Below are 27,586 nucleotides of genomic sequence, written 5' to 3'. Positions count from 1 at the left end.
ATCAGAGGCCATGCAATTAACTTGCTTCACATATTTGATGTGCCTCAAAAGTTTAAGGTCATGAGCCTAATTGTGGAAACCATTAAGAGAATAGCTGCAGATCAGAAGAGGAGTTGTGGGTATGCCCCACAGATTCAGGAGCTAATCAACTCCAAGATGGGCGCTGGCACATATCTCCTGGACAAGGAACACATGCCCATCTACCCGACTTTGAGGACAACACTGTGTTGATGGATGAAAATGAACCATCTTCTGTGCAAGCACAAGCAAAGAGGGAGAAGGCAAGGGCTGAAAAGGCTGCAAAGATGCAAACCATTGAAGAGGCATCTCAGTATCTTCTGAAGAGCAAGCAAGATCAGCTTGGCTACTTGATTGCCTCCACTCTGAGGATTGAGAAGGCATTGTCTACCCTGACTCAAAACCAGGAGAGCTTGGAGAGGATCATGGAGCAGAAGTTCTATGAATTAGATGTGAAGGTCACTGAGATCCAGTCAGTTGTTGAGCAACTTCAGGATGAAGTGCAGGAGAAGAAGGGCAAGTCTACCACTGATGCTTTCGCTAGAGTGCCCAGAGGACAGAGATGTGCTGCAGTGCCTGTCGCAGACACCAGAGCAACTTCATCTGCACTAGCTACAGCTTCAGTGCCACCAGCTCCAGCACCCACTCCACCAGCTCCATCTACATCAATAGATGCCTTCGTCCTTGGCGTGTTATCTACACCACCACCTGAAGACCAAGCCTGAGAGTCGATCTAGCACTATGCATTTTTATGAACTTTCTGGTAACTTGTTGCCAAAGGGGGAGAAAATGTATAGATCATAGGCTTCGAGAGAGAGTGTTGCTTTTTATTCTCTCTTTTTATTTGGTGGTTAAACTTTGTTTATTTGCTTGGTTGCGATACTTTATGCTTTTGCGTGATACTTGGATGATCATGTGTTTGATCATATGCTACCTTAATGCTTGTTGGATGACATTATCTTTTTATATCCCCATATATGATCATTCACTTTGCTTGGTGATGAGTGCATGTATTTCATTATTATCATTTTGAGCGCTCCACCAAGATGTATGTGACGTGGAAGAGTAACCCATGTTCCTAGCTCATTGTGCATTTGCAGTCCAAAGCAAATCTTAAACTATGCCCATATTTAGGAGGAGCTCTTGCTTTTCACATACTTCTCAAAGCAACAATGTTTTTCACTCTTATTATCATTTGTCGAAGCTTTGATCTATATGTTGTCATCAATTACCAAAAAGGGGGAGATTGAAAGTGCAACTATCCCTAGGTGGTTTTGGTAATTCCTAACAAAATATAGCTCATTGAGCTAATGCTATTTCAAGATTAATATCTCAGGAAAGCTCAATGATTGGCATGGCATGGATGAGAAAAGTGGACCCCTCAAAATGCGAAGGACAAAGGATTGACTCAAGCTCAAAGCTCAAGACACTACATTTTCTATTTTAGTGATCCAAGATCACATTGAGTCTATAGGAAAAGCCAATATTATCAAGGAGGGATGAGGTGTTGCTTAATGAGGCTCTTGCTCAAAATTCTTAGTAATATGCTCCAAAACCCTCAACTACTTTCTCACATCCACATATGACCTAAACCAAAAGTCAAACTCGGCCCCACCTATTCTTTCTATCCGGCGCCACCGAGTTTCAAATGCATAGCCACTACCACAAACCCTAGGAAAATCGGTCTCACCGATAGGGATCTCGGTCTCACCGAGATAGGATTGTAATCTCTCTGTTCCCTTCGTAACATTTTGGTCTTACCGAGATGAGCGATCGGTCCCACCAAGATTGAAATGTAAACTCTCTATTTCGCCTTCGTAATGTTTCGGTCTCACCGAAATGAGCAATCGGTCCCACCAAGTTTACCTGACCAACTCTCTGGTTAGCTTATTACCAAAATCAGTCTCACCGAGTTTGTGTAATTGGTCTCACCGAGATTACGTTATGCCCTAACCCTAATCATATCGGTCCTACCGAGTTGCATGTCGGTCCCACCGAAAACCCTAACGGTCACTAGCTTTGCTGAATCGGTTCGACCAAGTTTAACAATTCGGTCCCACTGAGATTGGCAAGTTGTGTAACAGTTAGATTTTGTGTGGAGGCTATATATACCCCTCCACCACCTCTTCATTCATAGAGAGAGCAATCAGAACAAACCTACACTTCCAACTTACTTTTTCTGAGAGAGAACCACCTACACTTGTGTTGAGGCCAAGATATTCCATTCTTACCATATGAATCTTGATCTCTAGCCTTCCCCAAGTTGCTTTCCACTTAAATCTTCTTTCCACCAAATCCATATCCTGTGAGAGAGAGTTGAGTGTTGGGGAGACTATCATTTGAAGCACAAGAGCAAGGAGTTCATCATCAACACACCATTTGTTACTTCTTGCAGAGTGGTGTCTCCTAGATTGGCTAGGTGTCACTTGGGATCCTCCGAAAATATTGTGGAGTTGAACCAAGGAGTTTGTAAGGGCAAGGAGATCGCCTACTTCATGAAGATCTACCGCTAGTGAGGCAAGTCCTTCGTGGGCGATGGCCATGGTGGGATAGACAAGGTTGCTTCTTCGTGGACCCTTCATGGGTGGATCCCTCCGTGGACTCGCGCAACCGTTAGCCTTTGTGGGTGGAAGTCTCCATCAACGTGGATGTACGATAGCACCACCTATCGGAACCACGACAAAAACATCCATGTCTCGTATTGCGTTTGAATCCTCCAAACCCTTCCCTTTACATTCTTGTAAGTTGCATGCTTTACTTTCCGCTGCTCACATACTCTTTGCATGCTTGCTTGAATTGTGTTAAGATTGCTTGACCTGTCCAAAGTAGCTAAAATCTACCAAGAACTAAAATTGGGAAAAGGATAAGTTTTTATTTGGTCAAGTAGTCTAATCACCCCCCTCTAGACATACTTTCGATCCTACATATACATATGTCGTTTCGCACACGGAGGTGAAACGTTCCCTCTTGGAACCACGAGCCTTCTTGAGGAAAGCTCCGGTTTGCAAGAAGCTTACACCAAAGCTTGTCCCAATTCGGCCAAAAAATTAGCACAGCATGTTGGTGCCATGCCATGACACCATGGCAAGTTTCATGTTTTTTAGGTGTGTTTTGGATTTATAGGAATTAAAAAACCAAGTTTCTCAATCTTTCCGGCCGAGCGACGATGCCCGGATGTTTGAATTTCACTCACATCTCTTGCATGTGACCTAGAAATTCACCCAAGGAGACACATGTGATTTTTCAAACAACTTTGGTGCACTGGAGCCGGTGCTTGTAGTTCAAATTTGAATTATGCACATTAAATGCACAAAAACTCAATTAATGTATAAAAAGGCCAAACGAACCTGGAATAATTCCAAAATTTAGCATGGTACTTCTATTTGGTCTAGTATACCTGTGTAAAAAAATTAAGGTGGGAGAAGGCAGTGTACGTATGTCGTTTCGCACACGGAGGTGACACGTTCCCTCTCGGAACCACGAGCCTTCTTGACGGAAGCTTCGGTTTGCAAGAAGCTTACACCAAAGCTTGTCCCAATTCAGCCAAAAAAAATTACCGCGGCATGTTGGTGCCATGTCATGATACCATGCCAAGTTTCATGATTTTCAGGCATGTTTTGGATTTACAGGAATTAAAAAACCAAGTTTCTCAATCTTTCCGGCCGAGCCACGACACCTAGATGTTTGAATTTCACTCGCATCTCTTGCATGGGACCTAGAAATTCACCCAAGGACAGACATGTGATTTTTCAAACAACTTTGGTGCCCTGGAGCATGTGCTTGTAGTTCAAATTTGAATTATGCACATTAAATGCGCAGAAACTCAATTAATGTATAAATAAGGCCAAACAAACCCGGAATAATTCCAAATTTTAGCACGATACTTCTATTTGGTCTAATCTGCCTCTGTAAAAAAATTAAGGCAGGAGAAGGCAGTGTACGTATGTCGTTTCACACACGGAGGTGACACGTTCCCTCTCGGAACCACGAGCCTTCTTGAGGGAAGCTCCGGTTTGCAAGAAGCTTACACCAAAGCTTGTCCAGATTCAGCCAAAAAAATTAGCGCAGCATGTTGGTGCCATGTCATGACACCATGCCAAGTTTCATGATTTTCAGACGTGTTTTGGATTTACAGGAATTAAAAAACCAAGTTTCTCAATCTTTCCGGCGAAGCCACGATGCCCAGATGTTTGAATTGCACTACCATCTCTTGCATGGGGCCTAGAAATTCGCCAAGAACACACATGTGATTTTTCAAACAACTTTGGTGCACTGGAGCCTATGCTTATAGTTCAAATTTGAATTATGCACATTAAATGCGCAGAAACTCATTAATATATAAAAAGGCCAAATGAACCTGAAATAATTCCAAATTTTAGCATGGTACTTCTATTTGGTCTAATCTGCTAGTGTAAAAAAATTAAGGCGGGAGAAGGCAGTGTACGTATGTCGTTTCGCACACGGAGGTGACTCGTTCCCTCTCGGAACCACGAGCCTTCTTGAGGGAAGCTCTGGTTCGCAAAAAAGCTTACACCAAAGCTTGTCCCAATTGGGCCAAAAATTACCGCAGCATGTTGGTGCCATTCATGACACCATGTCAAGTTTCATGATTTTCAGGCGTGTTTTGGATTCATAGGAATTAAAAAACCAAGTTTCTCAATCTTTTTGGCCGAGCCACGACGCCCAAATCTTTGAATTTCACTCCCATCTCTTGCATGGGACCTAGAAATTCACCCAAGGACACACATGTGATTTTTCAAACAACTTTGGTGCACTGGAGCATGTGCCTGTAGTTCAAATTTGAATTATGCACATTAAATGCGCAGAAACTCAATTAATGTATGAAAAAGGCCAAACGAACACGGAATAATTCCAAATTTTAGCACGATACTTCTATTTGGTCTAATCTTCCCTATCCTTCTATTTTAGCATGATAATTCCAAATTTTAGCACGATACTTCTATTTTAGCATGAACTTCGGAACCAAGAGCCTTCTTGAGGGAAGCTCCGGTTTGCAAGAAGCTTACACCAAAGCTTGTCCCAATTCGGCCAAAAAATTACTGCAGCATGTTGGTGCCATGTCATGACGCCATGCCAAGTTTCATGATTTTCAGTCGTGTTTAGGATTTACAGGAATTAAAAACCAAGTTTCTCAATCATTCCGGCCGAGCCACGACATCAAGATGTTGGAATTTTATTCCCATTTCTTGCATGGGACCTATAAATTCACCCAAAGACACACATGTGATTTTTCAGCAAACTTTGGTGCATTGGAGCATGTGCTTGTAGTTCAAATTTGAATTATGCACATTAAATGACCAGAAACTCAATTAATGCATAAAAATGCCAAACGAACCCGGAATAATTCCAAATTTAAACACGATACTCATGTAGTAGTTGCATGTTCACTGTACGTAAATGTTCTAGCAATTCAAACACCATCCTTTCCCTCCGTAACACCATTTTATCTTTCAATAAATAATGAAAAAATCAGGTATACCACAAACAGTTTACTAGAAAGAATCGTGTGGGATGCGATATAAAATATCTTGGCGCACCGTCTTGTCTGGCTTACGCAGGAAGCTTCATCGTCTACAGTCCACCGCCCCCGCTTGAACCACACTTGCGTGCCAGTTTCTCGCGGCACCGAGCGAAATTTTTTGGCCACTATGGAAATATCTATCTCCCCGCCCCCTCCCTCCTACCAAAAGCCACATTTCCACTGTTCCTCCTTTCTTTCCAAGTTCAAACCTTCATTGCTGCTTACTGGCAGCTCAGCCTCCTCACCGGCGACCCTTCTTCTTGGAGCGCCGCCTCCTCGCCGGCTACCCTTCTTCTTGCAGCGCCGCCTCCTCGCCGGGGACTCTTCTTCTTGCAGCACCTCCTCCTCGTCGGTGACCCTTCTTCTTGTTGCGTGGCCTCCTCGCCGGCGACCCTTCTTCTTGCTGCGCGGCCTCGTCGATATGGTCAGGTAATCCACACCCCACCCACACCATCCTCCTCCTTTCCCGTCCCACATGCCCCGACCAACGGAGCGAAACCTTCCATCAAAATCACTGCCCCCTCCTCCAATTATGAGCCGCCCACATCCGTTTTACACACAGTATAACGTGGAGCTGAGTAGCATGCGGCCGCACGCGCGAACGAGGTCGCTATGGTTGACATGCGTGTCGACCGCCAGATCTTGGAGGAGCACCTCGTCTTCGAGGCCACCGTCGACACCGCCACGTGGTTGTCTACTTTAAAATACGGTTCGTGATGTTTTCTCGAGGCCACCAATAGTGCCTTCTAGTGATTTGTCCTCTGTAATGTTAATATGCAATCTGATGTTTAGTTAATAGTTTGGTCCTCTGAAATGTAATGTTCAGTTAACACTTTGGTCCAACAATTGCTAAATTTCGTAGTACTATTCTCAAGCATTCTTTGTTTTGTTAACTGTCTTATCTTCTAGTACATGTTTCTATTCCGCAATGTCGTGCTCAATTAACTATTTTGGTTCATTTGGTCTCCTATCCATTTAACTGTTTGGTTCAGTTCTGCAATTTGATTTTCATTTGTTGTGGGTACAATTTTGTATTGTTATGCATGTGACACCAATCGAATTTGGCTATACTCAATGCATATTCTACTGATAGTATGACAACTCTCAGTTAACCTGATCAAGATATTCCTTATGTGTGTTGCAGGGAAACAATGGGAGACACTGCGGTTTACCATCAAGGTTTGTTCAAGCAGGGTCCCTTTGGCTAATAGCACATTATTGTGCAGTTGCAGGAATCATTCTAATATTTAGATTTCTTACAATTTGGTCTTGCACATGTAGGTCCTACTGTCAGAGGCTTAGACCCACTGTTCAGCCCATTTTGCATATGGGGAAATGAGATGTCCATGAATATCAGTCAAGTCAAGAAACTCAGAAAGTTTGCTAGGATGAAGAAACTTGCGACGAATAACAGCAAGATCTTTGTTTGCACAATGAAGAAGACATCAGTTAACTATAGGATGGTACCAACTCTTTTACCTTGTTTTTACCCCTTGCTCCATTTCAAAATTTACAACAGCGATTTATGCATAGCTTTGTTTTCAGTACTTTCCAAAGCATTTCACCGATGATTACCACTCAAACCACTTGCATGGTTAAGAGGCGAGGAAGGTATTCATTCAACACCCACGGTAAAATATTTGAGTCTTGCTGAAGAGGACGAAGGTTGGGCGGGCAATTATCCATAGCCACTGGCCTAAAGTTGCAAGGACATTCAACATCACTAAAGGCTCAATATTTGCCTTCCGCTTCTGCAGTTTCCCAGATGAGATTCATTTGTCTATTCACCGTGTATGATGCTACTTTCCAAAGGTTTTTGATGCTTCATGTGAAACTTGGTGCTGTTGTGTAATGGCGTAATGAGTGCCGAAGCTATCGGATGTAATTCGATTATGAAATCCTGGTTGCTTTTATACGGATATGAAATATCTGTCGTGTTCTCTAAGAAATATCAGTTTGATTAGTACATGGATTATCAATAATAGGCTAATTACCCTGCTTATTGGGGTTTTCTATTGCAGACGGTTACTCATACAGCACCGTGGGCGATGAACTCAAACAACCCACACGGTTTCTAGAAAGTAGGCGTGTTTGATCAACTAAAAATCACACACGGCTTCCGGCAGCGAACTATTTGCGTTAGGCCACCTTGCACAAACGTTTCCACACAAAGAATTGTGTGTGATATACATATGAACGGAAACGTTTTCCCTGGATTGACTGTGTGGGATGTACATAAGAACATAAACGAATTCCTTGGATTGACTGTGTGTGATATACATACCTACGGAAATGTTTTTTTGGGATTCACCATGTGGGATTTACATACCTACGGAAATGATTTTCTCGGATTACCGTGTGGGATGTACATACCTACAGAAATGATTGGGTTTCGTTGCCTTGCCCGATCTCACACGGCCCAAGCCAGGGTCCCAGGAGGGCATATCCCCGATGATTTCTGGGTCATGTGGGAAGGACACCCTATCGCACACACTCACTTGGCGACGGTTCCAAATGCCGTCGCGGAAAGGGGTTAAAAACCATTTGTTTAGCACGTCGATGTACCAGTGATTGCTATCATTACTGGTACCAAACTACCATACTACCGTGCTACTGATCAATCTGCTGCAGATATTTAATCTCCATGTGTGGTTGAATTGACAACTCAACTGCTAACACTTACAAATATTCTTTGGCTCCCCTTATGTCGAATCGATAAATTTGGGTTGAATACTCTACCCTCGAAAACTGTTGTGATCCCCTATTATTGTGGGTTATCAAGACCTTTTTCTAGCGCTGTTGACGGGGACTATAGCTATATTTGTTGAGTCACTTGGGATTTATATCTGTTGATCACTATGAAGAATCGTAAGGATGATAGAGCCAAGATCGTTCCCTCTAAGACGAGGGGAGGTATGGAGCTGTTATCTAGCTCTGCACTTGATTCACCTTCTATTTTGAGTAAGCTTGCGACACCACCACCTGATATTAATCCTGATATGTCGCAAGTAATTGATGGTGCTACTTATCTATGAATGATGCCAGTACTTTTCTTGATGATAATGTGCCACTAGGTGAATTTCTTGAGAATGTTGAAACTGATGAAGCTATTGAAACTGAAAATTATGAAACACCTACTAGACCCGACCATCCCATATATGAATTGCCTAAGATACCTGAGGGTTATGTTATTGATGGAGAGGTAGCTAGGGATTTTCTTGCTTGTAAGGATAGGGATGATCTTAAGAAATTACTATGTAAATCGAAAGAAAAATCTCTAAATGCTAGAATGAAATATGATCCTAAGTTTGCTCCGTCACCTATCTTTGTGACTGATAAGGATTATGAATTCTCTATCAATCCTGAGTTAATTACTTTGGTTGAATCTGATCCTTTCCATGGTTATGAAACTGAAACCGTTGTGGCACATCTTGCTAAATTAAATGATATAGCCACCCTATTTGCTCATGAGGAAAAAATTCGCTACCACTATATTCTTAAGTTATTTTATTTCTCGGTAAAGGGTGGTGCTAATATATGGTATAATACTCTTTCTCATGGTTGTGTGCATAGTCCCCAGAACATGATTTATTACTTTTCTGAAAAATATTTTCCTACTCATAAGAAACAAGCTGCCTTATAGCAAATATTTAACTTTGTGCAAATTTAAGAAGAGAATCTCCCTCAAGCTTGGGGGAGGCTTCTCCAATCACTTAATGCTTTGCCTGATCATCCTATTAAGAAAAATTAAATACTTGATATCTTCTATAATGGACTAACAGATGCTTCTAGGGATTACCTAGATAGTTGCTAGTTACGTTTTTAGGAACGAACTGTTGAACAAGCTGAAGATCTATTGAATAATATATTGAGGAATGATAATGCTTGGACACTTCCTGAACCACCGCCTAAAACTACTCTGAAGAAGAGGGGTATTTTATTTCTTAGTCCTGAATATATGCAAGAGGCAAAGAAATTTATGAATGAAAAGGTATTAAAGTTGAACATGTTAAGAATTTACCACCTATTGAAGAAATACATGGTCTTGACACACCACCACATGTGGTAGAGGTAAATTCTCTTAAAAAGTTTGGTGAAGGTGATATTCCTTATAATAAATCTCCTAGCCAATGCTTGTATGAATTTGACAACTACATTATCAAGCAAGATCATTTCAATGCTTATGTTATGAAACAATTGAAACGCAATGCCTATATGATTAATCGCTTGAGTGACTTGTTGTTTAGAATTACAAATGATGTTAAAGGTGTAGGAAAACATGCTACTATGTTTCAGACTCAATTAGAACAAGTTACTAAGTCACAAAATGATTTGCTCAATGAAATGAAATGAAATATGAATGATCATGTTGTTAGAGTAATGACTAGAGGACGTGCTATGACTTAAGAACCATCATATCCTGAAGGTCACCCTAAAAGATTTGAAAAGACTCTCAAAGAATTAATGCTGATGTACCTAGTAGTTCTAAAAGGAAAAAGAAAAAGAAGAATCATAGGACTTTGCCGACCTCTAGTGAACCTGAGGTAGAAAAACCTTCTAAAAATAGTAATGGTGTTTCTATTTCTGATGCTGAAAAAAATCTGGTAATGAACATTCACCTGGTGATAATGAAAATGATAATGCTCTTGTTGGCATTCAACTAGATAAGGATAAAGAACCTGGTAATGATGTTGAAATAGAACCTGTTATTGACCTTGATAACCCACCTCCTAAAAATAAACGTTATGATAAGAGAGATTTTGTTGCTAAAAAACATGCTAAAGAAAGAGAACCATGGGTTCAAAAAGCCATGCCCTTTCCACCTAAACTATCTAAGAATAAGGACAAAGAAGAATTTGAACGCTTTGCTAAAATTCTTACGCCAGTCTTTTTGCGTACCCGCTTGACTGATATTTTAAAAATGGCCCCTTATGCTAAGTATATGAAAGATATTGTCACTAATAAAAGAAAAATACCTAAAGCTGAAATTTCAACCATGCTTGCAAACTATTCTTTTAAAGATGGTGTACCTAAGAAACTAGGAGATCCAGGAATACCAGCTATACCATGCTGCATTAAAAGATATTATGTTAAAACTGCTTTATGTGATTTAGGAGCAGGTGTTAGTGTTATGCATTTCTCTTTATATAAAAGATTTTATTTGAGTAAACTCACACCCACTAAAATATCATTGCAAATGGCGAATAAATCTACTGCTAGACCTATCGGTGTTTGTGAGGATGTGCTCGTTGTAGTTGCAAATGTTACTATCTTGACAAATTTTGTTATACTTGATATGCTCGAGGACGACAACATGTTGATTATCCTTGGTAGACCCTTCTTGAATACTGCAGGCGTTGTTATTGATTACAGCAAAAGCAAGGTCACTTTTCATATTAATGGTAATGAGCATACGATACACTTTCCGAAGAAGCAATTTCAAGTGAATGGTATTAATGTTTTTGAAAAAGGTCTGACAATTACTATTGGAAGTTTTGAGCTCCCTCTTCCTACTGTCAAAAAGAAATATGAAACTCTTATTATCGGGGAGATGCATATCCCCATTGAGGTAACCTAGTGTTATACGAAGGTTCTTTGGTTTCATGTCACTCGAAAGTTGTTTGTTAATAAGACATGATCAACCTTATTAATGGATTCTTTTTTAGGGGCATGTGGTCGATGAATTTAGTAAGAACATCTTACTGTATCCCTTATTTACTCTCTGTTATTTAAAGTTAATAAAGTACAAATGCCATGATTTTCTTGTTTTCTGGTATTTTTTCATGCAATAAAAATGACTAGAAAATAAAAGTTCCCAGAATTCCCTAAAAATTTAGTATGTTTTTTGTGGAATATATACGAATTTTTGGCACAAAACACAACCAAAGAGGATGCACCTATGAGCCACAAGCTCACAGGCCACGCCTCCCCCCTAGGGCACGCCATATGGGTTTGTGGGTCCCACAAGGACCCACTCACTTATCCCAGCCACCCATTCCCTTCTTCTCCCTCCAGAAAAAATCACTTGCTTGCTCAAACTCGGGTTCTTGCTCATTTGGCTGCAATTTTCGATCTCCTTACTCAGAACTCCGTTTCCAAAACTATTTTGGGAGATTGTTCTTCGGTATGTGACTCCTCCAATGGTTTAATTAGTTTTTATTCTAGTGCTTTATATATTGCAAATTTTTGCTGCTGTGGTGACCATGTTCTTGAGCTTTCATGTCAAAATTATACGGTCCAAAGTAGTTTCGATGTATGATACAACCTCTAGATGCTTATTGGAGTAGTTGCTACCAATTTTGTTGAGTTTGCTTCACTTTTATTTCGAGTCACTAAAAATTTAAGAAATCATTTAGAGGGAGAAAATGTTTAGGAAAATGTTCCAAGGTGGATCCTTGAGCAAGAGCTCTCTGAGGCTTGCTATACGCGAGCCGGACCTTGAACCTCCGCGGGAAGCCCTTGTGCGGCCGTGTGAATGGCCGTTGGATTCTTTCATGATCCAAGCCAACATTAAGGAAGAGTTTGACATGTACGTGCATAATGTTGGATTAACGGAATTCGTATCAGATAAGTGCTCGCAATACTTGAATCTTATTGATTCTTTTTTGCGGAAATTTGCTTATGTGCCACATCAAAATTCTCATATTGTCTTCTTTAACCCATATGAAAATCCTTTTCGCTTACACCTTGATGAGTTTTGTGAAGCATGTAAAATTCCCTTTTGGGGGATATGCACTGAACCTCGTAAGTCCGATTGCAATGAATTCTTGTTGAATATTACTAGGGAGAAACTAAAGGCATAACATAAGCTACTACAGGGGCATCCATTTTCCTGATATACATTATTTTGCTCTATTCATAGGAAGATGCATAAATGGTAAACCAGAACCTAGCCATCTTTGTGCCCCTAATTTGAGCAATCTTAAGAGTGTTGTGTTGAGAGATAGACAATTTAAGATGGGGGTTTCTATTATACGTCGTTTACACAACAATGCCTTAGTGGGTGATTACCTTGGTGGAATTTATGCCACTCTCTTAGTCACTCACCTAGGGCTACCTATTAAAGAAAATGACAACATGTTGCCACCTAGTTTTCTAGATTATGATGCTATGGTAAGCCACCAGTTCCTTGAGAGGGATGACCCTCCGCTCAGATACATGCTAATCTTTAACAGGAGTCGTTGTCGGTGTTCTGGGAACGGGGGTCCCCAGACTTGCCTGACTGCAGCCTGCGGCGTGGCTCAAGCGGGGCCCAGCGCGGCCCATCTTCATCAGCTCAAGCTCAAAGACCCTCGCGAGGGGCCAAGCCTTGCGGGGCGGATGACAGGAAGCTTCCTCAGAGGCAGCCTCATCAGGCAGGCTCGCGAGGAGGCGGAGGGATCAAGGCAAGGGCACCTCGCGAGGAACCGTGACGCAAGCCATGACGATCGAGACCAGGCGGGCGCCGGCCTGCGCAGTGTCCATGTTTCCCCTTTGGTGCAAAGGGGGCAAGCACAGGCCAAGGCATCAGGCAAAGGTTACCATTCCGGTGCAACGAGACCAAGACCAGCCGGACGGCAGGACGGAGGTCACCGTGGAGCCCAAGATGGCGTCATCGCCAGTGCTTTTGGTAGACGAAGACCACCTTTGGTCAGGATAACTTGTACTAGATGTTCCCCTTCGAAATGGCCAATTGTTGGTGCCCTTCCCGCTCATTATTTGGGGAGAGGCCCAGGGCCTCTATAAATAGAGCTAGCCACCACAGAAGGAGGGGACGGCTGGAAATCTGGTAGAACCATAGCAGAGAGAGGAAGAGGCGACTGAACTCACCCTAGCAGTTCATCGCACCAGCTCAAGAACACCTCTCGTGAGGCTGTTCTTCCCTTATATTGTCCATCATCGGCCCCAGAGGCAATCCGCCACACCACACACTGGATTAGGGTATTACACCACAACGGTGGCCCGAACCAGTATAAACATCGTGTCTCTTGTGTTGTTCATCATTTTCATCTTAGTTCGCACGAGAGGATCGGACGTAGATCGGTAGGGGAGAGATCTCCACGTGCACCCCAGTGTTCGAGCCTCAAGGGTCTGCCGGAACTCGAAACCCGACATTTGGCGCGCCAGGTAGGGGTGCGCCGGAGTCCTCCCTCCTAAGAACCCGCTCTCCCTCGACATCGCATCCCGCCCTCATGGCGGACAACGCGCCGCCCGCTCCAGCAACGGATGCCGACACTGGGGCCAGGGGGCTCCGGGCCTTGGCCCCCGCCTTGCGGCAAGTGCGGTGGCCGCGCAAGTTCAGGCCCGAGATGCCGCCGCGCTACGACGGCGCGATGGACCCGATGATTTTCCTGCTGGCGTACGAGGAGGCCGTCCTCGGAGCCGGGGGCGACGATCGGGTGATGGCCAACTGGTTACCCGTGGCCCTCACCAGCGTCCCGCGCGCGTGGCTCCTCCACCTGCCGACGACCTCTGTCACCTCCTGGGAGGAGCTGCGCGACCTCTTCCTCGCCCGTTTTGCCGCACCAACACCGCCCGTCATCGCAGCTCTCCTGGGTGGCTCCCAGGCACCACCCTCGAGTCATCACGTCAAGTCATTCGCCCGCCGGATCAGCACCGCCTCCAGGCGCCAAGAAGCCCTCCCGGGCTGGGTGGCGCCCGAGGCCGATCTAACCTTCGACTTGAAGGACCACCCCTTCAACCCCATTGGTTTGGGCGCTCTCCCGATGTTGTGCACCCCCACCATCTGTCAGGTAGCCGTCACCAGGACCCTCATCGATGGTGGTGCCGGCCTCAACGTGCTCTCGGTGGAGGCCTTCAGCCTACTCCACGTGCCGCCGGAGCGGCTCCAACCCAGCAGGCCTTTCTCGGGCGTCGGAGCCGGTTCCACCGCCTCCTTGGGACAGATCCGCCTCCCAGTGACCTTCGGCACCTGCGACAACTTCCGCACGGAGCTGATCAAATCGACATCGCACCTATCGGCCTTCCCTACAACGCCATCCTGGGCTATTGAAAGTGCAACTATCCCTAGGTGGTTTTGGTAATTCATAACAACATATAGCTCATTGAGCTAATGCGATTCCAAGATGATTATTTCAGGAAAGCTCAATGATTGGCATGGCACGAATATGAAAGTGGAACCCTCAAAATGCTAAGGACAAAGGATTGGCTCAAGCTCAAAAGCTCAAGACTCTTCATTTTATATTTTAGTGATCCAAGATCACATTGAGTCTTTAGGAAAAGCCAATACTATTAAGGAGGGATGAGGTGTTGCTTAATGAGCCTCTTGCTTCATGTGCTTAATGATATGCTCCAAAATCCTCAACCACTTTCCCATATCCACATATGACCTAAACCCTAAGCCAAACTCGGTCCTACCGATTCTTCCTATCCGGCGCCACCGAGTTTTCACTTGTCATTAGCCACTGCCAAACCCTAGCAATTCGGTCCTACCGATAAGGATCTCGGTCTCACCGAGATGGGGTTGCAAACTCTCCGTTTCCCTTTCGTAACTTTTCGGTCTCACCGAAAGAGCGAATCGGTCCCACCGAGATTGCAATGTAAACTCAGTGTTTCCCCTTTGTAACTTTTCGGTCTCACCGAGTTCCACTCGATCTCACCGAAAGAGCAAATCGGTCCCACCGAGTTTGCCTGACCAACTCTCTGGTTAGCTAATTACCAAATTCGGTCTCACCGAGTTTGTGTAATCGGTCTCACCGAGATTAAGTTATGCCCAAACCCTAACCGAATCGGTCCTACCGAGTTGCATGTCAGTCCCACCGAAATTCCTAACGGTCACTAGGTTTACTACTTCGGTCAGACCGAGTTTTCTGATCCGGTCCCACCGAGATTGGTAAATTGTGTGTAACGGTTGGATTTTGTGTGGAGGCTATATATACCCCTACACCTCCTTCTCATTCGAGGAGAGAGCCATCAGAACACACACATCATTCCAACTCATATGTTCTGAGAGAGAACCACCTACTCATGTGTTGAGACCAAGACATTCCATTCCTACCATATGAATCTTGATCTCTAGCCTTCCCAAGTTGCTTTCCACTCAAATCTTCTTTCCACCAAATCCAAATCCTATGAGAGAGAGTTGAGTGTTGGGGAGACTATCATTTGAAGCACAAGAGCAAGGAGTTCATTACCTACACACCATTTGTTACTTCTTGGAGAGTGGTGTCTCCTAGATTGGCTAGGTGTCACTTGGGAGCCTCCGACAAGATTGTGGAGTTGAACCAAGGAGTTTGTAAGGGCAAGGAGATCGCCTACTTCGTGAAGATCTACCGCTAGTGAGGCAAGTCCTTCGTGGGCGATGTCCATGGTGGGATAGACAAGGTTGCTTCTTCGTGGACCCTTTGTGGGTGGTTGCTTCTTCATGGACCCTTCGTGGGTGGAGCCCTGTGTGGACTCGCGCAACCGTTGCCCTTGGGTGGAGCCCTGTGTGGACTCACGCAACCGTTACCCTTCGTGGGTTGAAGTCTCCATCAACGTGGATGTAGGATAGCACCACCTATCCGAACCACGGGAAAAACATCCGTGTCTCCAATTGCGTTTGAAATCTCCAAACCCTTCCCTTTACTTTCTTGCAAGTTGCATGCTTTACTTCCCGCTACCTATATACTCTTTGCATGCTTGCTTGAATTATGTGATGATTGCTTGACTTGTCCTAAATTATCTAAAATCTGCCAAGAACTAAAATTGGGAAAAGGTTAAGTTTTTATTTGGTCAAGTAGTCTAATCACCCCCCTCTAGACATACTTTCAATCCTACAAGTGGTATCAGAGCTTTGGTCTCCATTTGCTTGATCTCCATAGCTTTTGGTGGTCATAGCCTTGGTTTCACAACCTAGGAGAGTATGGCGTCTAGCGAGGGAAATTATCACCATAGAGGTCCTTACTTTGATGGTACTAATTTTGCTAGTTGGAAGCATAAAATGAAAATGCATATTCTTGGACATAACCCCGCCGTTTGGGCTATTGTGTGTGTTGGTTTGCAAGGTGACTTCTTTGATGGGAGAGAACCAAACCGTGAAGCTACCGCAGATGAGTTGAAGATGTTGCAATACAATGCTCAAGCTTGCGATATTCTCTTCAACGGATTGTGCCCCGAAGAATTCAACAAAATCAGCCGCCTTGAGAATGCAAAGGAAATTTGGGACACTTTGATTGATATGCACGAAGGTACCGACTCCGTCAAGGAATCCAAGTTGGATGTGCTTCAAAGCCAACTTGACAAGTTCAAGATGAAGGATGGTGAAGGTGTCGCTGAAATGTACTCTAGGCTTGCTCTCATCACAAATGAGATTGCCGGCTTAGGAAGTGAAGAGATGACCGATAGATTCATCATCAAGAAGATCCTAAGAGCCTTGGATGGAAAATATGATACCGTGTGCACATTGATCCAAATGATTCCCAATTACAAAGATCTCAAGCCAACGGAGGTGATTGGAAGAATTGTTGCTCATGAGATGTCACTTAAGGATAAAGAGGAACTTCACAACAAATCAAGTGGTGCCTATAAAGCCTCATGTGAAGCCCCTACATCATCAAGTGAGAAACAAGACTTCAACGAAGAATTGAGCTTAATGGTGAAGAACTTCAACAAGTTCTACAAGAGTAGAAGCAAAGATAGAAGCTCCAAGTCAAGGTCCTACAATGACAAAAGATCTTCTAGTCGAGAGCGAAACTGTTACAATTGTGGAAGACCCGGACACTATTCCAATGAGTGTACGGCTCCCTACAAGAGAAGAGAAGATTCTCCAAAAAGAAGAAGCAAAGGATCACCACCAAGGGAAAGAAGGAGTAGAGATGATCATTGTGAACGAAGATACTCACGGAGAAGCAAGGATTCGGAAAGGAAGGAAAAATCATCAAGGAGTTACACAAGACGAAGACATCAAGCTCATGTTGGTGAATGGGTATCCGGCTCCGACTCCGACAGCCACTCCGAGAGAAGTTATCACTCCGACTCCGAAGATACTCAAGATGAAGGTGTTGCCGGTCTAGCACTTGTGTCAACCAACTCCTACGACATATTTGACTCACCAAATGAAGGAATTGGAAGATGCTTCATGGCCAAAGGTCCTAAGGTAACACACCCCGAGTATGTTGATTTCAATAGTGATGAAGATGACTTGTTAGGTGATGATTTGCTTGGTGACAACTCTAGTGATGAATACTATGATGAAAGACCAATTAATCATGCTAATCAAGATAAAACGAATGACAATGATAAGGAGAAGATTGAGGCTCTAACTAAAGAACTAAAAACTCTTAAGTTAGCTCATGACACTATCTTCGAAGATCATCGAGAACTTTTAAGAGCTCATGAGAAACTACGCTTTGAAAAGCTCAATCTTGGGCAAGAGCATGAGTTCTTAAAGGCAATCAATGATGATCTCCGCAAGAAAAGTTCTTACATTGCCAAGCGTTTACTCTTATCCACTTACATGCCTCAAGTCAAGTCTAACAAGAAAGATTCTTCCTCCAGTAGTAACAATGATCATGCTAAATCCAATATTGTTGCTTCTAGTAGTTCTCTTGATTCCACTAATGATTCTCTTAGCCAAGTTTCACTTGAGCAAGAAAATAGCTTATTGAAGGGAATTATAGAGAAAGGAGTGTACAAAAGCCTTGCCGGGAGTAAGCAATTCGAGGAAATTGTGCGCAAGTAAGGAATGCACCGGAAGAATCAAGGTGTTGGTTTTGAACGAAAGTTCAATGCCAATGGAGTTGAATGGGAAGAAGATCAATACCCCAAGACAAAGTTTGTCCCTCAACAAGAGAAGTATACTTCTTTCAAGGGGACACAAGCTCAAGATGATCTTCCACCACAAGACTACGAGAAAAAAAGGCAAGGACAAGCTTCAAGAGGAAATTGATGCATTTGAAGAAGCTCCAAAGACCTTAGTCAAGTGGATTCCCAAGACTACTTCAAGTTCCACTTCATCAAGTACGACTACAACTCCAAGGATTCCCATCAAGATGATGTGGATCCAAAAGAAGAAGAACTAGAGAGTTCTTGAGGGTGACTCCGCCAACATACTTCACTCTTATCATTTTGGCAAGAACAAGTGCAATCAACTTCCACATCTTGCACTAGTTCAAGGAGTCACAAACCCTCTTGTTGGTAAGACAAGGGACAAGGTAACCTAAAAGTTTTCATGGACATCATCTTTTGTGAGGATCACTCTATGTCTATGGATATCCTTGTTTGTTCCTTGTGGGACTAACCCATGTAGGTATTGAAAGTGCAATTCACTCATATGGATAGCTCCAAGAGATCTACATCAACATTGAGCATCCACATCTTCAATATCTACATGAAGTCATCATCGAAAAAACCCAAGGTTAGTTCATCCCTCTTAGGGGGGGTATCACATCTAGGGGGAGCTTTACTCTAAGACTTGAGCTAAAACAACTCTAAAGATGTGAACACAACAATGCCTTATGTAAAAGTGGTAACCCCACTTGAGCTTAAACGATGAGTATGACCTATGATCAACTGTTCTCACTTGACTCCTAAGTCAATATACTCATATATAGATGACCTAGTCATCGCAAATTACTTGATAGATGCTAGATTTGGTTGTGCATGCCTTGCCACATATTTCATTTGCCATCTCATTGTGTGAGCATGCTGGTTGCATATTTTACTCATTCGAGGACATCCACTTGTTGTTTTGATTGTTCGGCTTTATCTTCTTTTGCCAAGTGGATGGACAAGAATGCCTAAGAACCTCCTCTAGCTATCTATGCATTTCTCGTCTCAAACTCTATTCATGCTGCATCACAAAATTGATCAAGTCAAATTCAAACCACTCTATGTGAGGAGCGCTCGGAGTCCCCGATTCGTCATAGACTTAAACTTCCAAAACCTCTTTATGATTCTCGGTCTGACCGATACTCCACTTCGGTCCTACCGAGATCATTAAGTTGATCTAGGTTTTCGATCTCGGTGCAACCGATTTGAACCTTTCGGTCACATCGAGTTTTAGTAACTGCACGCAGTTATGAATCTCGGTGCCACCGAGTTGTTCCACTCGGTCACACCGACAGGGTCGGGCTATATATAGTCACGGGCAAAATTTGGAAATTTCTTCGAACCCCTTCGCCCGCGCGATAGCCTGCTCTGCCCTCGAGGTCTCCGGATCGTCTTCTCGCCGCCAGCAGCCTCCAGTCGCTGGTTTCCGTCGCCGTCAACGGGAATTCTGCCCCGCCATTGCCGCGGTAGCAAGTCCACGTCGAACTAGGGTATGGACTTGATCTTTGTGCTATTCCTCAATCTGATTCCTAGCACATTGTGATCATATTGTTTCTAGCCACGTTTGATAAACTTCTATCCAGTCAAAACGCTCATAGGTTAGGTTTGATTCGAAAATTCTAGGTTTAGGTTTCCGCCGAAACCATCTCGGACCCACCGAGTTGAAAAACTCGGTCCCACCGATTTGGCTTATGCCATTGCACAAGTGAGACTCGGTCTGACCGAGAATTACTTATCGGTGTGACCGATTTTTGAATTCAGTGAAACCCTAGCAGTCTCGGTGCCACCGAACTGTGACTCGGTCCTACCGAGTTCACTAGTTTAGGTTCCAAAACTGCTTCGGTATCATCGAGTTTGAAAATCGGTAGATCCGAGATGATTTCAGTGGGAAACTAAAACTAAGTTTTTGGATCATTCTTTTTGCAAAAATCTCTGCATTTTGTGATGCTCATCCACTCTATCTCTTCTATAATCTATTCACAGGGTTAGCAGTCAGTTTGCAGCATGTCAGACCAGAGTGATGGCCAGAATCTGTCAGAGCAGCAAGTGGTCATGAGTGAGGGCACTAGTCCCTCCAGTTCATCTGATGAAGGCAGCAGGAGCACTCCTAGCAATTTGCCAAAGGCTGCCACGAGACAAAGGAAGAAGAAAACTTCAGACTCTGAAGATGAGGACTATGTGGCAGAGGAAGAGGCCACTTCCAAGAGAGTTGAGCCAGCTCAAGGCACAAAGCCAGGGCTGAAAATCAAAAGGCCAGCAGGCAGGCAGCCCATGTCAAAGGCAAGAGCCTCAACTGAGAAGCCCACTCCCCAAGAGCCAGTTGCTGCAGAAGGCAAGAAGAGAAAGGAAAGGGTAAAGAAGACTGTTGCTAGAGTACTTGGCAAAGCTTCCATCATGGAAGAAGAAGAAGAAGAAGAAGAGGCAGCTGCACCAGCGCCCAAGGCACCCAAGCTAATGGGAGATGCCATAAAATCAGGGGAGCTGCTTCCAAGGCCAAGCCAGCTCCAAAGCCAAAGCCCAAGAGGAACACACGGAGCATTCCTGCAGCTGAGAAGAACAAGGCCCCAGTGCCTGAGACTGTTGCTGAGGATGAGGAAGAAAATGTCCTTCGGAAGCTAAAGCCCAAGATCCCAGACCACAACGATGCTCATCCGGTGGCTGAGGACATGAAGCTCAGGAGAGACTCAGGGCTCAGGAAGTGGAGAGAAGCAGATCCATATGCTTCTAGGAGAAGGACTGCAGTGGACTACAGGTTTCATACCAAGGAGCAGCAGGATTTCTATGAGACTGTGCTGCTAGATAAGAAGCCCATTGTCTGTGATATGCGATGGGTTGATTGGACATATATCAAGGAGAATGAGGAGTACTACCCAGGAGTATTTGGCAGCTTTAGTGCTTGTGGAGTAGCTGACTTTGTTGGGCAGAAGCTCACAAAGTGGAACGAGGAACTTATCATGCAGTTCTACTCCACGGCACACTTTTATCCAGATGGGAGGATTACATGGATGTCTGAGGGTACAAGGTACCAATCTACAGTGGCTGAGTGGGCACAGATCATTAATTCCCCAGAGGAGCAAGATGAGGACTTGGATATCTATGCCAAGAAAAAGATGGACCACAACTCCATGTCCAACATGTACAAGGAGATTCCGAATGAAGCACTTGACACATTCAAATTTGGCTCAGTGCATTATCTGCTCTCAGGACTGCCTACGATCAACTGGATCCTTAGGCACACCCTTCTGCCCAAGTCTGGAGATCACAAGATGATCAGAGGCCATGCTATCAACTTGCTACATGTGTTTGATGTGCCTCAGAAATTCAAAGTCATGAGCCTCATAGTGGAAACAATTAAGAGGACTGCAGCAGATCAAAAGAGGAGTTGTGGATATGCCCCTCAGATTCAGGAGCTCATCAACTCCAAGATGGGCACGGGCATATATTTGTTGGATAAGGAACACCTGCCCATCCGTCCAGATTTCGAGGACAATGAAGTTGTTATGACTGAGAACGAGCCATCGTCTGCACAAGCTTTTGCAAAGAAGGAGAAGGCGAGGAAGGAGAAAGCTGCCAAGATGCCTACCCAAGAGGAGGCATCTGAGTACTTCTTGAAGACCAAACAAGAGCAGCTTGGTTACTTGATTGCATCCACGCTGAGGATTGAGCAAAGTCTGGCCACCCTCACTAAGAATCAGCAGAGCCTAGAGAGGATCATGGAACAGAAGTTCTATGACTTGGACGTCAAGGTAACGGAAGTTCAGTCTGCAGTGGAGCAGCTCCAGGAGGACATGAATGAGAGGAGAGGTAGGACCACGACTCATGCTTTTTCTAGAGTGCCACGAGGCCCGAGGTCGTCTGCCGTGCTAGTTGCTGACACCAGAGCCACCACCTCAGCACCAGCTACAGCCTCAGCTCCAGCATCTACTTCAGCTCCAACTCCAGCGACTACTTCAACATCTACAGAAGCCTTCGTCCTTGGAGTGATCCGGACTCCACCACCACCTGAAGATCAAGCCTGAGCGTCGATCTAGTGCTATGCATTTTCTAGGAACTTTTTGGTAACTTGTTGCCAAAGGGGGAGAAGATGTATAGATCATAGGCTTCGAGAGAGAGAGTGTTGCTTTTCTCTCTTGCTTTATTTGGTGGTTTTTCGAACCTTTTCTGCTTTTGAGTGCTTGATACTACGTCATTATTTGTGAGACATTGATGATCATGTGTTTGATCATAAGCTACACTTAATGCTTGCTTAATGCTATTATCCTATCTATCTTGTGTGATCATTTATTATTCTTGGTGATGAGTGCATGTATTTCATTCTTATCATTTTGAGCGCTCCACCAAGATGTATGTGACATGGAAGAGTAACCCATGACTCTAACTCTTTGTGCATTTTCAGTCCAAAGAAAATTTTAAATATGCACAAATTTAGGGGGAGCTCTTACTTATCACATACTTCTCAAAGCGACGATATATTTCATGCTTATTATCATTTGTCGAAGCTTTGATCTATATGTTGTCATCAATTACCAAAAAGGGGGAGATTGAAAGTGCAACTATCCCTAGGTGGTTTTGGTAATTCATAACAACATATAGCTCATTGAGCTAATGCGATTCCAAGATGATTATTTCAGGAAAGCTCAATGATTGGCATGGCACGGATATGAAAGTGGAACCCTCAAAATGCTAAGGACAAAGGATTGGCTCAAGCTCAAAAGCTCAAGACTCTTCATTTTATATTTTAGTGATCCAAGATCACATTGAGTCTTTAGGAAAAGCCAATACTATTAAGGAGGGATGAGGTGTTGCTTAATGAGCCTCTTGCTTCATGTGCTTAATGATATGCTCCAAAATCCTCAACCACTTTCCCATATCCACATATGACCTAAACCCTAAGCCAAACTCGGTCCTACCGATTCTTCCTATCCGGCGCCACCGAGTTTTCACTTGTCATTAGCCACTGCCAAACCCTAGCAATTCGGTCCTACCGATAAGGATCTCGGTCTCACCGAGATGGGGTTGCAAACTCTCTGTTTCCCTTCCGTAACTTTTCGGTCTCACCGAAAGAGCGAATCGGTCCCACCGAGATTGCAATGTAAACTCAGTGTTTCCCCTTTGTAACTTTTCGGTCTCACCGAGTTCCACTCGGTCTCACTGAAAGAGCAAATCGGTCCCACCGAGTTTGCCTGACCAACTCTCTGGTTAGCTAATTACCAAATTCAGTCTCACCGAGTTTGTGTAATTGGTCTCACCGAGATTACGTTATGCCCAAACCCTAACCGAATCGGTCCTACCGAGTTGCATGTCAGTCCCACCGAAATTCCTAACGGTCACTAGGTTTACTACTTCGGTCAGACCGAGTTTTCTAATCCGGTCCCACCGAGATTGGTAAATTGTGTGTAACGGTTGGATTTTGTGTGGAGGCTATATATACCCCTACACCTCCTTCTCATTCGAGGAGAGAGCCATCAGAACACACACATCATTCCAACTCATATGTTCTGAGAGAGAACCACCTACTCATGTGTTGAGACCAAGACATTCCATTCCTACCATATGAATCTTGATCTCTAGCCTTCCCAAGTTGCTTTCCACTCAAATCTTCTTTCCACCAAATCCAAATCCTATGAAAGAGAGTTGAGTGTTGGGGAGACTATCATTTGAAGCACAAGAGCAAGGAGTTCATTACCTACACACCATTTGTTACTTCTTGGAGAGTGGTGTCTCCTAGATTGGCTAGGTGTCACTTGGGAGCCTCCGACAAGATTGTGGAGTTGAACCAAGGAGTTTGTAAGGGCAAGGAGATCGCCTACTTCGTGAAGATCTACCGCTAGTGAGGCAAGTCCTTCGTGGGCGATGTCCATGGTGGGATAGACAAGGTTGCTTCTTCATGGAACCTTTGTGGGTGGTTGCTTCTTCATGGACCCTTCGTGGGTGGAGCCCTGTGTGGACTCGCGCAACCGTTGCGCTTGGGTGGAGCCCTGTGTGGACTCACGCAACCGTTACCCTTTGTGGGTTGAAGTCTCCATCAACGTGGATGTAGGATAGCACCACCTATCCGAACCACGGGAAAAACATCCGTGTCTCCAATTGCGTTTGAAATCTCCAAACCCTTCCCTTTACTTTCTTGCAAGTTGCATGCTTTACTTTTCGCTGCCTATATACTCTTTGCATGCTTGCTTGAATTATGTGATGATTGCTTGACTTGTCCTAAATTATCTAAAATCTTCCAAGAACTAAAATTGGGAAAAGGTTAAGTTTTTATTTGGTCAAGTAGTCTAATCACCCCCCTCTAGACATACTTTCGATCCTACAGCTATCCAGCCTTGGCTCGGTTCATGGCAGAAACTCACCCGGCGTACAACCTCATGAAGATGCCCGGGAGCAGCGGCGTCCTCACCGTGTCAGGAGACACAAGGGATGTGCTGCAGGTGCTCCGGCTTGTTTTCAGGGCGGTCGCGGTGGCGCAGCCCACTAGCACCGATGCCCTTGAGCCCAAGGGGGCTGCGCCGGCTAAAAAGAAGCAGCTGATCACCCAAGACAAGGCGGAAACCAAGCAGGTACCAGTCGACGAGGACGGGTCCGCCGGCGCCACCTTCACCATAGGGGCCAACCTCGAGCCCGAGCAGGAGAAGGCCCTAATCAGGTTCCTGTGTGCGAACAAGAAGTTGTTTGCATGGGAACTAGATCAGTTAGCGGGGGTCCCAAGGGAAGTGATTGAGCATCACCTCAACGTGTGCCCCAATGTACGCCCCGTGAAGCAGAAGGCAAGGCGGCAGTCTACTGAGAAACAGGCTTTCATCGTTCAAGAGACCCGGAAGCTAGAGGCGGCAGGGGTTATCCGCGAGGTCCGCTACCCCGATTGGCTGGCTAAACCTGTTGTCGTGCCAAAGAAGGGGGGGAAGAGCGCATGTGCGTCGACTTCACCAACCTCAACAAGGCCTACCCGCAGGATCCATTTCCGCTCCCCCGCATCGACCAGATAGTCGACTCCACCGCAGGGTGTGACCTATTGTGCTTCATGGATGCCTTCTCGGGCTATCACCAGATCATGATGGCGGTAGAAGACGTGGAGAAGACGGCTTTCCTGACCCCGTGTGGAGTGTACTGCTATACGTGCATGCCGTTTGGGCTGCGCAACATAGGCGCGACCTTTCAGCGGCTGATGCACATCACCTTAGGCTAGCAGCTCGGGAGGAACGCTGAAGCTTACGTCAATGACATTGTGGTGAAGTCTCGTGAGGCAAGAACCCTGATACAGGACCTAGAAGAAACCTTTGCCAGCCTCAACAAAGTGGACCTACGGCTCAACCCGGAGAAGTGCGTATTTGGAGTCCCCTCGGGCAAGCTCCTGGGTTTCCTCGTATGCCACATGGGCATCGAGGCCAACCCGGAGAAGGTCAAGGCAGTCGAAGATATGAGCCCGCTGAGGACCCTCAGAGAAATGCAGAAGCTCATCGGGCGTGTGACTGTGTTGGGGCGCTTCATCTCTAAGCTGGGGGAACGAGCCCTGCCCTTCTTCAAGCTGATGAAGAAAAAGGGCCCCTTCGAATGGACTGAAGAGGCCGACAAGGCGTTCCAAGACCTCAAGAGGTACCTTACCAGTCCGCCAGTGATGGTAGCTCCGCGTCCTCGGGAGCCCCTGGTGCTCTACCTTGCGGCCACCCCTTACTCCGCCAGCGCAGCCCTGGTGGCGGTCAGGGAGGAGCACTGTGCCAAGGCCGCATCGACCATCCGAATTGAAGCAAAGCAGAGCCAGGAGGGCCTCGCGAAGGCCGCAACCACAGCCGTAAAGGAACAGCCGCGGCAGGAGAACGCACCAGGAGCAGGAGAGGCCTCTTCTAGTGACCAAGCCCCGGGGGCTCCGTCATCTCCAGAGACGCCTCGACCTCTGGAGGACGCAAGCAGCGCCAACACCCTCAACCTCATCGAGCATCCCGTGTACTTCGTCAGCATGGTGCTACGGGACGCAAGGGCACGGTATCCCATGCCTCAAAAACTCCTCCTCGCGCTGGCCTCACGCAAGCTGCGCCACTACTTCCAAGGACATCCCATCAAGGTCATCTCAGCATACCCCTTGGAAAGAGTGCTCAGGAGCCCCAACTCAGCTGGAAGGGTCGCCGAATGGAACATTGAGCTACAGGCATTTCAGCTAGAATTCAGCACGACCAGAGTTATCAAGGGAGCCGCACTTGCAGATTTCGTGGCAGAATGGGCAGAAGCGCTGGGTCTCCAGGCAGGCGAAGACCGATCACTTTCCCCGGGAAGTGAAGCACCGGACGGCTGGGTCGTGTACTTCGATGGGGCATTCTCCCGACATGGTGCAGGAGCTGGCGCAGTGCTTGTGTCCCCTACCCAGGACAAACTCTATTACGCCGTGCAACTCTGCTTCCAGCACGGAGAGAAGGTCTCCAACAACATAGCAGAATACGAAGGCCTGATAGCAAGCTTGAAAGCCACAATCGCCTTAGGGGTAAAGCGCCTCACCATCAAGGGCAATTCACAGCTCCTCGTCAACTTCTCCAACAAGATATACGAGCCGAAGGATGAGCACATGGAAGCTTACCTCGCTGAAGTCCGCAGGATGGAGAAACAGTTCTGGGGGCTAGAGCTGCAGCATGTGCCTCGCGACACCAATCAGGAGGCTGACGACATTGCCAAGAGGGCGTCTAGGCGGCTACCGCAGGAACCTGGAGTCTTCGAGGAGCGGCTCTTCAAGCCCTCGGCGGCACCATCGCTATCAAGCGCGGCGCAGCCAAGGGAGGAGCCTCCTCAGCCGCCTGCCTCGGGAGCTCCGGTCTGCGGCCCGGCGTCAGGGGCACACCTGCTCCTGGCGTTGGAGCCTCAGGAGGGATGTTGGATCCCAGAGCTCAAGGACTACCTGATGCAAGGGATTCTGCCAGAGAGCGAGGAGGAGGCGGAGCGTGTGGCATGGCAGGCCACGGCTTATTGCATCCAGGATGGCGAGCTCTACAGGAAGCGGCCAAATGATGTGTCCCTACGTTGCATTTCCTGGGAGCAAGGAAAGGAACTGCTGGAGGACATACACAGCAGAGACTGTGGGCACCACTCGTCGTCACGAACCCTCGTCGGCAAGGCGTTCCGCAGCGGGTTCTACTGGCCCATAGCACTCAGCGACGCCGTTGAGCTGGTGAAGGCTTGCGAGGCCTACCAGTTTCACGCTAAATAGATCCATCAGCCTGTGAGGGGTCTGCAGACCATACCCCTCTCCTGGCTGTTCGCAGACATTCTGGGCCCGTTCCCTCGGGCGCCAGGGGG

This window comes from Triticum urartu, chromosome 2A (genome assembly GCF_056163025.1).
Source record: "Triticum urartu cultivar PI428250 chromosome 2A, HENAU_Tu73, whole genome shotgun sequence".
In the NCBI taxonomy this organism is placed as follows: domain Eukaryota; kingdom Viridiplantae; phylum Streptophyta; class Magnoliopsida; order Poales; family Poaceae; genus Triticum; species Triticum urartu.
Note: the sequence above shows the minus strand (reverse complement) of the source record.